The sequence below is a fragment of the Psittacula echo genome, assembly GCF_963264785.1.
Source record: "Psittacula echo genome assembly, chromosome: 4".
Taxonomy (NCBI): Eukaryota; Metazoa; Chordata; class Aves; order Psittaciformes; family Psittacidae; genus Psittacula; species Psittacula echo.
In genome coordinates, this window is record NC_137738.1 from 27720111 (window position 1) to 27734127 (window position 14017).

Consider the following 14017-nt stretch of genomic DNA (forward strand, 5'->3'; position numbering starts at 1 on the left):
TTCCAAGACTTGGGTGGTGCGGTCAGAGCCTTTGCCAGTGAAGGCCGAGGCAAGGAAGTCATTAAGAACCTCAGCCTTCTCCAAATCCGGGGTAGCCAGTTCTCCCGATAGCTTCCGGAGGGAGCCCACATTGTCCCTAGTCCATCTTTTATTCGCTGCGTACCTATAGAATCCCTTCCTGTTATCCTTAACATCCCTTGCCAGGTTTTATTCTAACTGAGCCTTAGCTTTCCTAACCTGGTCCCTAGCTTCCCGAACAACATCCCTGTATTCTTCCCAGGCTGCCTGTCCTTGCTTCCACCTTTTATAAGCCTCTTTTTTCCTTTGAATTTTCCTGAACAGCTCCTTATCTACCCAAGGAGGTCTCCTGGCCCTCCTGCTGCACTTCCTTCTAGTTAGGTTGCAACACTCCTGAGCTTGCAGTAGGTGATCCTTGAATAACAACCAACAGTCTTGGGCTGCCCTGCCCTCTAGGGCTATATCCCATGGAACCTTACTAAGCAGGTTCCTGAAGAAGCCAAAGTCTGCTCTCTTGAAGTCCAGGGCAGTGAGCTTGCTGCACGCTCTTCTCACTCTCCTGAGGATCTCGAATACGACCATCTCGTGATAGCTAATGTTCTCGTGGGTTTATGAACTTTGAGCAGCCCATGATTGTTTCATACATTTCTTAGCTTTTTATTCCACTTAATTTGTCTTCTGCTCCATTTCATTCTTTTTAGTTTCTCCTGCTTGCAATTGCACAATAATCTGCTTGTGAAGAAGGTGGAAACACATTCTTGCCAGATTTGTGAACTGGTGACAAAAATGTATGGAATCTATTTCCTAGTTCATAAAATACTGGAAGTGTGAATGGTGTGCTTTCACATGCTGGTAAGAACACACACTCTGTTGAGTGGTACTAATACTATACAAGGTACAGTATAAACACAAAGATAAAGAATGTGCATGTTTTGGAGAACACCGCTCAGTCACAGGCAAAGTACACTAGGAGAAAAGGAAACACCACGTGCCATATATGTGTGCTTCTGGTAATTTTACTTTGTTTCATGTAAATTACTTTTATTATGAACACAGTATTCACAGTTATAGTTACAATTATTTCTTCAGAGGGATTTGGGCTACAAAAGATTAGTTTTACATGAGATTTTTTCTTTTGCAGTTAGAATGATCCTTAACCAGTTATAAGCAACTATTCTAACTCTCGTAATTATACATGTCATTCCTTCTCCCTACGTTACTCCTTGTTATCACCTCTACCAGGCTAATGTATTCATACATTTTCATCTGCAGCTGTGTTATGCAGGGAAGTTATATTTAAATTAGGTCATTATCCCATTTTTCCTTACGAAGTCTTTTAACTTGAGTGAGCCCAAGTCAAATCCATCCACGTTTTCAAGTTCAGGACCAAGGCCAGTTCACAATGCTGAGGCCAATCTCTCCTATTAAAAACAGTGCTTGCAGAAGCTAGATGAGACAGTGCAAATTGTTGGAAGATCAGATTTTTGTTTGATTACAAGCAGCTTTCCCCTTCTAATTTTTCATATTCCACTTCTCAATTATACTTAATTTCAAATCTGCAATGCAATGGGAGGAGCTGCTGGCAAGTGAAATGTTGTAAACCATACAGCCATAATGGAAGGAAAAAGCAACATTAAAATTCACTGTACTCTTCTACAAGGTTTTGTAGCAAAGATTTGAGTAAAGTGTCTGAACTAAATTTTCCTATGCTGTATACCCATCCACAACAGCACGGAAACACAGAGGTTCTCAATAATCCACAACTCCTCAGGACAGAAAGTGGATACCGATGTCAATCAGTTCAGCCCACAAAAATCAAGCCAAGAACTATATAACTGTAAATCATAATTTTGTCAGAACAGCAGGACTAACCCCTGTTCTGAAATAAAAAATGAAAAAAATATAAATAAATGCAGTGGACTGTGGTGAGTCCTCAATAACGCATCTAAAATCAAAACACCAGACATAAGCAATATGAATCACATTAATACTAGCTCAAGGTCTCATAAGAATAAATATACCCCATTACTGTAATCCATGCACAGTGTTTAAGAGGTCTTTTGCCCAAACACTGATTGAGCTTGACTTTGCTTATTTAGGAACTGATCACTACTTCAGCATTATGGAAATGAAAGAAAATAGGAAAAGACACATGAAACAGTTTCATCATAAAGGCTGTATTGTTGTAATGTCCTCGTGGTTTTGTGAACTTTGAGTAGCCCATGATTGTTTCATACATTTCTTAGCTTTTTATTCCACTTCATTTTAATTCTGCTCTGTTTCATTCTTTCTAATTTCTCCTGCTTGCAGTCTGATAGGAGACAGTTCTGCATGACAGGAACATAAATTGAACAGAAGTTAGATTCAGCCTTGGTGTAACATTATTCCACAGATTTCAGAAACCTTAAAAGATCAATACAATTTACAACAAAACAATGCTAAACCATGGAGATCAACAAAGTATGATAGGGCAAATAGTTCAAAACATAAAAGTACAGCAGAGAAGCAGATGTCAGAGGCACTACTGGAAAGCGTATACATCTGCACCATAAGATCTTGGGTGGCAACAGGACTAGTAAGTATGCTAGCTGTCTCCAGCAAAGGGACACTCCATACTGGGGAGGAAGATAACATTCCCTGTCCACACTGTTAATCTAGTCAGCATTATAGATTACCAGAGTAAGAATTTTCATGAGGTCTCAGTTTATGCCCTGAAATGTGAGGCTTGCTTTCTTTATTTTAGTCTGAATAATATTGCTGGTAATAGAAATCTGCCATTTTCCTAAATCCAGTACAAGTATTATTTTAATGATGTCCAGTGGAAATATATTGCAGACTCATTTTATGCACTGTGTTAAAAAGATAGTGCTTTGTAAGATGGTGTATTTGTTACATATATATTCACAACTCTGAAATGTATCCTGAGGATACATTTCACAGACAAGGTTAAATTACATGCATTATACCTCTTCTCACCTCCCGTGTCTGAAGGCAAAGTTTTCCAAGACACTTTTGTCCTGGGTTCAGCAGCAGCAGTCAGTTTTTCTCTTTCTTAGTAGCTGGTGCAGTGCTGTGGTTTTGACTTTCGGCCTGGGAATAATACTGATAAAGCCAAAGTTTTCAGTTGCTGGTCAGAATATTTACCCTGACCAAGGACTTTGTGAGTCTCATGCTCTGCCAGGGAGGAGGGGAAGCCGGGAGGAAGCAGGGACAGGACACCTGACCCAAACTAGCCAAAGAGGTATTCCATACCACAGCACGTCATGCTCGGGGATGTAACTGGGAGCTACCCCGGAAGGGCACGTCCTCTTCTCTGTCGGGCTCATTTCCGGCGGGCGGTATCATATTCTCTTCCCTTGTCATTTCTCTTATCGTTATTATTATTGGTGGTAGCAGTAGTGATTTGTGTTATACCTTAGTTACTGGACTGCTCTTATCTCAACCTGTGGGAGTTACATTCTTTCAATTCTCCTCCCCATCCCTCGGGGGAAGGGGGGGGAGAGTAGAAACTGCGTGGCTGACTTGCCGACTGGCTTAAACCACAACACTTTGTATATCTGAAATTCTGGACAGCTTCTAAAAGCTATCCTCAGAAAATGCCTCTCTGCTAAATTTACTCCCTCCCCCGTTGTATATGCATAATACTACATACATGTAAAGAGAAAAGAGACGATAATACATGTAGTTCACATATACCAATTAGTAAAACTTCATGCTTACCTTAAAATCTTTACCTATCAATAATAATATCACCCATCAAAAGGTGATGCTGCTACATCACTCCCTTAAAAACACTGGTATATTGCTGTTAATTAACTAACTTTCTATAAAGCTATTCAAGCTTTATACCTTTTTGCATCCTTTTTTATCCAAAGGTTACACACTTCCACTGACATACCTTGAGACCTGTGTAAATACAGCGTATTTATGACCTACAAAGAATGTAAGGTGTCAGCCTTAATTAAAAAATCACCTCTTTGCTGCCCATGGTCATAGATAAGGTTGAGAGACTCATCACGGGTTTGTGAAAGCCTGCTAAATGACCTTTATTTGCCTTTGTCAGGCATATCTACATTAAAGAAAAATGCAACAGTAATTATAGCATTCTGTAATTTCTATGCAAATCAGATATAGGCCTTTAAGTTGTTAGCTGGAGAAGGCCTGAAATTCTCTTGCATTCATGAGTTGCTGTGGCAGGTGTCATCCGCAATAACCAGGGAGAAACTGGTCTCTCCCAGGTTCTGTACTTTTTCATGCAGTAAGGCAAAGCTTGTTCTTTTTACTTCTTGCATGCTTAATTGTTTACAAAATTTTGTTTCTAGAAACTAAGAAACAAATTTCTACTGAGTATCAACATTTCTTATGCACTTCAGGGAGACAAATTACATCTTAGCACCTTTTTATACAACTGCTTTTTCTTTAAGCTTTTAAACAGTGGAAAAGTAGGCTGGCTTTTCTAACATCTGAACTACGTAAACAAGATGTCATTTCTACTTGGAAGAATAATAGAGTCTTTGTGTTAGAGAGAGATATATATAATAAAATAGATGATGATTATGGGTTTGATTAGGTCAGGAGGTATGGACTATTCATATTTTTTTATGATAAATATAATTTTTAATCAGACAGTCATATCTGGAGGCACTCTCTAGCACTTCTATTACAATCTCTTGAAAGTGCATCCATCATCTGATAGAATTGTTATAACAGTGCATGCATGCTTCTCCCTTTTACTCCAAAGCAAGGAAGTCTGTCCTCAAATGCTAACAATCTGAGGCATTCAGAGGTCATGCTACTCTGCTTCATCATGACAGGAAGTCAGCTTGGTCACCAGAGCAAAATGTGAGTGTACCTGCAACAAATATCAATAAAAAATTTACAGCAGCAGCTGTTTCTGCTGTGGTTGGTGGTCACTAGAGTTTCAGTCTGTATTTCTCCATTCAGGAAAGGCAGTTGCACTCCCTGGCTTGCCCTGCAGGACATCAGGTGTATTGGATCTGAAATGCCCAGTTATCACCCTGAGCACAAGCTGCAAATCCAAGGCACTCTACTTGCTTCTCGACAGTGACCCTCCATCAGGAGTGCAGTGAGGCTCATTGGTCCAGTTTATCACACTAGCTGAGAAAGCTCCATGCTCAACATGTGCACGAACAGGAACCTTGCACTTCACGATTACTGAAGGAAGTCCCACCAGCAGATGTTTATCTAGTAACATGTTACTGAAAATGTCCTTTGATTTGGAGATTGGCCAAACCTGACAATGAAAACAACAAAGGAAAGAAGCAACATCTCTTCAATTTGTCAAATTCAAGTTCTCCAGAGGGAAGGAGAAGAAGTAGAAACCAAACAAGACTAACAACATTCCTACAGTGTTTCAAAATTGAAAACCTCCTGAACAATTACTTGCTGGTAATGTTTAAGGGCACATCACTTCCTACAGTTAGGAATCCCACAAGTTGTTTTAATGAGAAAATTTTAAAATTAAAAAATCTTATTTTTCAGTGAGGTATTCCTTCTGACTGAGAAAGAAAGAACATCTTGGTCAAGCATCTAATTTCCAGTATTGTTCTCTTTACCTCAAAGGAAAAAAGTGCTGCAAAACTCAGATTTCTGTTCTTTGGTGCAAACAAACAACAATACTTGTTATTTCTTTGCAGCTTTTCTCTAAATGCACCTGAATATATGTTAAGGACACCTTGTGGTTTATATCAGCTGTGAAACACGCTGTCATGTTTTAGTTTTAAAAGATAAGACATTAAGGCCACAGGTTTTGGAGCTGAGCACCTACACCTTGACATCTGAATTACATGGCCAGTCTTCAGAGCAATTAGCAGAAGGATCATACCGAATGCAAAGGGAGTTCATCACCTCTTAAGATCAACTCAATTTTGGGTACTTTGGCTATCTAGCATTAGATAGCTAATCTAAACACACTTTCAGAAGTTGTGAGTAAGAAGAAAATCTCAGGCTCATGCTCTATAATTTTCTTATACAGTTTGAGATGTCTTGAAGTATAATATTTGCATTCGCTAAAAAAACAGTTTCAGTATTTTAAGCATAAATAATAGGGATAACTCAATACACCATCATTTCTGTATCCTAATGTATAGAAACACACAATATCATTTCTGGAGCAGCAGTAAAACGGAAAGAGAAGAACTCTTGTGTTGCCTGGTATGCTCTGCTCTCTACAAGTTTCGTCTTATGTTACTTAAATTGTCTCTGTTATCACAATAGTGTAGCTTCTCCCCATACTGCATAGGTCTCCATCCTATACAGTAACTCGGTCATATCTCCTTCCCCTTACCCCACTCAGCAGCACCTCCAGTTTCTTCGCAACTCCCCTGAGTTTTGGGAGCAAGAGCCAGCAAACCCCTTCCTTAGGAAACCAAACTAAATATAAATCTAATTGTGACAGGTGCTCAGTTACAGAAATTAGATGCAAAACAACAAATGGGATATCCCAGACAATGCAATCTTTCTACATTTCTTAGCTTTCCAGAAAGCAGCTTCTTCTGGCAAGATATACACATCACAAATGGCAAACCAATATAAGCAAACATACAGGAAACTCCATACTGCAATAGGCAGCTTTGACAGAGATAACCAGATAAAAATAAATGGTCAGTGAATTAGAATTTATCACTACACGATAGTGTCAGTGATACACCATCCATGCTCTTCACTCTTTATCTGATCTCTTAAAAAAGGGAAGTGGGCTGCAAGTCAAATCAGATGCTAATTTTCCCCTAAATGTGAGTGACACAGGAAGCTTGTTTGCTCTGATCTTCTACATAGAAAATAAAACCTATAAGGTCTAAAAAAATTAAAGTCAATCTTTCAGGTCTGCCATTCTTCAGAAAACAACAGACCTTTCTTCATGTCAGAAAACAAGCCTTTCTTGAATCATTATAGATTAACACAGCTTCATAAAAACTGAGGGATGGTAAGCAGCAGTAAAAAAGAACGTGTTGCTAGGAAAAGAAAAAGGTAAGGTTTAGTAATTACGCAATGTTTTTATTTTCTGTTCTATGGGGAAAATAATATTTTGAGGAATAAACTGAATTATTAAAAAACCATATTGATTCAGCCTTCCCAAAAGACACTGCACTATTCATTTTTCATTAACAACTTTTTTAATATACTGTGTGATGTATCCCAACAAAGGTGTTTATCAAATCAATGCCAGTGTGGGGGATTTTAATAAGGCAATCCTTTAGTACCGCATAGATTACATCTATTTGTTATCTAGTACCTCAGCCAATTTGAGTCTCAGTTCCCAAAACAATCTGCCTCCAGCTGTTATCCAAATTTGTCCTTGTAAAATATTTTCATGAACCCTGAAAAACTGTGAAAAATAAGTGAAAAACTAGTGTTATACCATAAGGATAAACATGATGAGGACAAGTAAATGCTAAGTATTACTGGCTGTGGCTTTCCATTTTATCAAATTGAAGCCATAGCAGACAAAAAATCAATAGATCTAGCATTTTGGTTGGTTGGTTGGTTTGTTTTCCCCATGAAACACAGATAATTCCATTAGCCAGGGTGATGACTTTGTCTACCCATCTCTTGTCAAGATGTTTTTTTTGCTGCAAAGGACTGTTTCTCTGCCTTTCTTTTTACATGCATGCATTTCTACATGAACTGAATAAAGTAAAACTTGAAACATTTCTTATGTGGTCATTTCCTTTATTCTTACCAGGAACTTCACCCAGGGTTTGCAAGCCATGAGGTAGTACTCATTATTGCAGTAAATTTTCAGGTATTTTTAAATTTTGGTCTTGTTTTGAACAGATTAGGTATGGGCATAAGAAGCTGAAGGGCTCCATGGAAACTTCTTCTTAGGCTAAACTCAAGACAAAGTAGATAAATTTCAAAGATGACATTAAATTTCCAGTCCATTTTGAATAAATGTTTTTTGACAGTGACCCTGTGGCTGTTCTCCTACCAAACCAAACCTTCCACAAAGTATTCTGAGAGCCCTCAGAGATCAAAACTTCCCCTTTAATTCTGACAAACATCAAAGAGGACCTCTTATTTACATGATTTACTTAAGAAGCTTATTGCTCTTTATTATAAACAAATCTAGGCTCCCTTTTAAATTCATATTTGTTAAAGGGAAAACATATAAAAAGTTAAAATTAAATTAAGGCTGACATTTTCTTTTTTAAAAGAATTTTACTAATTGTAAATACATGCTGACTGCAGCTGGATACCATCTCCACTCTGTTATATCACAGAATGACACAGTGAGTTCACATTTTTGTAGGTACCAGAAGTGCTGATTTTGCACTTTGAGAGGAAGGTCACAGGCACAAAAACTGAATCATCTTCCTGTCTCCACTAAAGGAAAGGCCAGTCTATGTAACTATTAATCAAGCTGAGCTCACTTACAACACCAGCAAGATTAAAGGGTCATGAAAAAAGACCACTGACCAAGAGTATTAAAACTGAAAAAAAAAAACCCCGTACCCAAAATAAGGGTGACTGTGCTGTGCAAATCTGTTCCTTTTTTATTTCTATACTCTTGTGTCCTTATTCACATTATCATACTACTTTTTCACGTGGGGAGTCTTTACATTCCTTAGTGCACTCCATGGCTGATATTCACACAGTGAATAGCTATTAGGTATCTATCTTGTTTAGTCCTGCTAGTTCAATGTGTCTCTCTCCATGCGCTGTACTTGAACCGTGCTCCTTATACAGAAGTATTCACCAGAAGTTTTCCAGGGGTAATCCCATATATCATTGTTTTTGTTATTTTTCAGGATTTCAGATTCAAAAGTCTAACAATTGTCTTGTAGGCATAAATTACCTCCACTCTTAGGGTTTTGTCCTCTGTACTGGCTTTGTAAGGTCATTTTCAGACAAATTTCACAATACTTCTCCAAATTACTATATTTCAGGGATTTCTTTTGAATGGAAAGACCAGTCTTTATATCATTTTTCTCTGAAGTAGCTGAATACTTAAAAAATATTTTCATAGCTTTGCTTGGACAGTCACTCATCTGAAAAGTTTCAGAGCTGTAGGGACTGGCGCACGGAAGATCATGTGATGTGACGGAAAGTTGCCAGGAGGGACAGGAACCACCTGACTCTGGGGAGGTGATTAGGCAACGTATATAAGGAATTGTAACTGCGCAATAAATCGTTGTTGACCCGCATTCCGTGAATGCTCTATGTCTTGACCCTAGTTTGGAGGGAACTAGTGCTTCCGTTCCTCACCACACGAGTAGCGAGAAACTACAAGATCAAAGAGCTAAAATCTTGTTAAATTATATACCCAAAATATTACATGAATGAAGTATATGGGATACAACTAAGGTTGCCTACTTCCTGCTGTAAGACTATTTCTTGAAGACTGAAACAAATTAATACAGAGATGCCTTTCTTGCACTTATGCATTTTGTGGCCATGATAAAGGCACAAGAAAACGAAAAATCTTGTTCTTTCAATACAGTCATATGCCCATGGTAAAAATAGAGCACTGAAAAATAAATGGTGTCAGAAATCCCCTGGTGAAAGACTGGGCCTCTAATTGCCACGGCTAAACAGGCAACTCTGCCTTCAGTGAATTCACTGTAACACCTAAAAAATCTTTAACAGTTATATATGTGTAATTAAACACAGATTTGTGACCTGGTGTTGTAAAAAGAACAGTATATTGGTGAGATAGTTATTTAAATATTTAAGATATTTAAACAACTTTTTAAATATTTAAATAAATATTTAAATATTTACAGGAAGCTAGGGACCAGGTTCAAGAAGCTAGGGACCAGGTTAGGAAAGCTAAGGCTCAGTTAGAATAAAACCTGGCAAGGGATGTGAAAGATAACACGAAGGGATTCTATAGGTACATTGCTAACAAAAGACAGACTAGGAACAATGTGGGCTCCCTCCGGAAGCTATCAGAAGAACTGGCTACCCCGGATTTGGAGAAGGCTGAGGTTCTTAATGACTTCCTTGCCTCGGCCTTCACTGGCAAAGGCTCTGACCGCACCACCCAAGTCTTGGAAGGCTGACACAGGGACTGTGAGAATGAGGACCCTAGGCCCACTGTAGGAGAGGATCTGGTTGTAGACCATCTTAGAACCCTGAACGTGCACAAGTCCATGGGACCTGATGAAATCCATCCACGGGGCCTGAAGGAGCTGGCAAATGAAGTTGCTAAGCCACTGGCCATCATATTTGAAAAATCATGGCAGTCAAGTGAAGTTCCCGATGACTGGAAAAAGTGAAATAAAACCCCCATTTTCAAGAAGGAGAAAATGGATGACCCAGGGAATTACAGACCAGTCAGTCTCACCTCTGTGCCTGGCAAAATCTTGGAGCAGATCCTCCTGGAAGACATGCTAAGGCACAAGAAAAACAACAAGATGGTTGGTGACAGCCAACATGGCATGACTAAGGGGAAATCCTGCCTGAACCAATTTGGTGGCCTTCTATGATGAGGCTACAGAACCAATGGACAGGGGTAGAGCCGTTGATGTCATCTGCCTGGACTTGTGCAAAGTGTTCGACACTGTCCCACACGGCATCCTTGTCTCTAAATTGGAGAGACATCAATTTGATGGGTGGACCACTCGGTGGATAAAGAACTGGCTGGATGGCCGCATGCAAAGAGTTGTGGTCAATGGCTCAATGTCTGGCTGGAGACCAGTAACAAGTGGTGTCCCTCAGGGATCGGTGTTGGGACCGGCCTTGGGACCGGTCTTGTTCAACATCTTTGTCGATGACATGGACAGTGGGATTGAGTGCGCCCTCAGCAAGTTTGCCAATGACACCAAGCTGTGTGGTTCGGTTGATATGCTGGAGGGAAGGAATGCCATCCAGAGGGACCTCGAAACGTTTATGAGGAGGTTTAATGCCAGCCTTATGAAGTTTCACCATGCCAAGTACAACGTCCTACACCTGGGTTGGAGCAATCTGTAGCACGGCTACAGGTTGGGCAGAGAATAGATTCAGAGCAGCCCTGCAGAGAAGGACTTGGGGGTGTTGGTGGATGAGAAAATGAACATGAGCCGGCTTCAGTGTGCGCTTGCAGCCCAGAAAGCCAACCGTATGCTGGGCTGCACCAAAAGGAGCGTGACCAGCAGGTCGAAGGAGGTGATCCTGCCCCCTGCCCCTCTACTCTGCTCTCGTGAGACTCCACTTGCAGTATTGTGTGCAGTTCTGGTGTCCTCAACATAAAAAGGACATGGATCTGTTGGAACAAGTCCAGAGGAGGGCCATGAGGATGATCAGGGGGCTGGAGCACCTCCCCTGTGGAGACAGACTGAGAAAGTTGGGTCTGTTCAGCCTGGAGAAGAGAAGGCTGTGTGGAGACCTCATAGCAGCCTTCCAGTATCTGAGGGGGGCCTATAAGGATTCTGGGGAGGGACTCTTCATTAGGGACTGTAGTGATAGGACAAGGGTTAATGGGTTCAATCTTAAACAGGGGAAGTTTAGACTGGATATAAGGAAGAAATTCTTTACTGTAAGGTGGGTAAGGCACTGGAATGGGTTGCCCACGAAAGTTGTGAATGTTCCATCTCTGGTGGTGTTCAAGGCCAGGTTGGACAAAGCCTTGGTTTAGTGTGAGGTGTTCCTGCCCATGGCAGGAGGTTTGGAACTAGATGATCTTAAGGTCCTTTCCAACCCTAACTCTTTGTCATGGTTTAAGCCAGTCGGCAAGTCAGCCACGCAGTTTCTACTCCCCGCCTCCCTTCCAGAGGGATGGGGAGGAGAATTGAAAGAATTTAACTCCCACGGGTTGAGATAAGAGCAGTGCAGTAACTAAGGTATAACACAAATCACTACTGCTACCACCAATAATAATAATGATAAGAGAAATAACAAGGGAAGAGAATACGATACCACCCACCAAAAACAAGTCTGACCGAGCAGTCCATGCCCTTCCGGGTAACTCCCAGTTACATCCCCGAGCATGACGTGCTGTGGTATGGAATGCCTCTTTGGCTAATTTGGGTCAGGTGTCCTGTCTCTGCTTCCTCCCGGCTTCTCCTCCTCCCTGGCAGAGCATGAGACTCACAAAGTCCTTGGTCAGGGTAAACATTCTGACCAGCAACTGAAAACATCGGTTTTATCAGTACTATCCCAAGGCCAAAGTCAAAAAAACAGCACTCCACCAGCTACTAAGAAGGAGAAAAAGTGACGGCTGCTGCTGAACCCAGGACACTATTCTATGGTTCTATGATTCTACAATTGTTGGCGTGGGAGTCACAGACAATGCAGAGATGATCAATGGGATCAAGCGATTGCCAGATTTATTCACGCACATCAAGATCTTTTATAGTTTACAGAACTAGCTGATGTAACCAATGTAGATTCTGATTGGCTCAAAAGTGCTGTCCGCACATTTTTGAAGCAGATAACAGGCTAGCTAAAAATTATCCATTCACTACTTTTTGCACACATCTTGCGGTTTCCACATCCCGCTCCCACATCCTGTTAACCTTGAGTTACAGGTTCCTTGTTCTACTGCACGTAACTGTCCTTTAGTAACCTAAGGTTAGGCCTTGCAGCCTGGGTAACTTGAGTTCAGGCCTTGCAACTTAGAGTTTGGCTAAGACCAAACAGCTGGGATTGCTCACATGTCCATTGTTCAGCTGTATTCTTCATATCCACCATCTCCTAAGGCTAAGACGTCTGGGTTGGTCACGAAATGTCCGCCGTTCCTTAGCCAATCCACTTATAACATTTCTAAGAAGAAGATTAATACTTTTCCTTAAATACATACATTTTTAACAAAAGTCTCAAGGGTCAGATATTCTGAGCAATTAATAAGAAGGTAGGAGACAACTTTTTTTGTCCCTATATCTAAACACATCTCTATGGTAGTTAATTACCATCAAGGTTTTCAGCAAAGGCTATAAATCTTTTGCTATTGAAATCAATGCTGAAGCTGTCCCTTGCTTGGAAGTCGTCCATACTTCACTTCCAAATGTTTGGAACAAGTGGATACGCACAATCAGGCAGTTAGCAAAATTCATAGAATCATAGAATCATAGAATAGTTAGGGTTGGAAAGGACCTTAAGATCATCTAGTTCCAACCCCCCTGCCATGGGCAGGAACATCTCACACTAAACTATGCCACCCAAGGCCTCATCCAACCTGGACTTGAACACCGCCAGGGATGGAGCATTCACAACCTCCTTGGGCAACCCATTCCAGTGCTTCACCACCCTAACAGTAAAGAATTTCTTCCTTATATCCAATCTAAACTTCCCCTGTTTAAGTTTTAATCCATTACCCCTTGTCCTGTCACTACAGCCTCTGATGAAGAGTCCATCCCCAGCATCCTTGTAGGCCCACTTCAGATACTGGAAGGCTGCTATGAGGTCTCCACACAGCCTTCTCTTCTCCAGGCTGAACAGACCCAACTTTCTCAGCCTGTCTTCATATGAGAGCTGCTCCAGCCCCCTAATCATCCTCATGGCTCTCCTCTGGACTTGTTCCAACAGTTCCATGTCCTTCCAGGTTTTCTGGATATCTGCAGAATAACTGTTGGTTCCTTTACACATAACTGAACTAAGACAGCATTTTAACAGTCTGAACATAAGCATGATTATCATGAATGTGTGTGTATGGGAAACAAGGTACGTATTTGTGTTAGAAGCATCATCAAGAGATTCTTATTAAATATGGTATTTCATGGACATCCGAATAGCCAGAGTGCATGCATAAAAATAACATATTTACATATGGGAAAGAAAATCAGTCCTTTAGTGTAACATAATTTAATTAATGACTTAATTTTGGCCAGTTTCTTCCCAAAGTAATAGAATATCAATAATAATTCAAAAAGAAGCTAGGTTTAGCTGAAGACAGTCAGGGTGAGAAAAGTCAGTGGTAGAAGGAAAATATTTAAAGTATGAGGTTTACTCGGACAGAAAGAACAGACATTGTCACCTCTGTAAATACTGAGTAGAGACTTCAGACCCAGAGTGAGAAAAAATATGATTCATAGACACAGGTGCCAGGTTACCAAAGAAA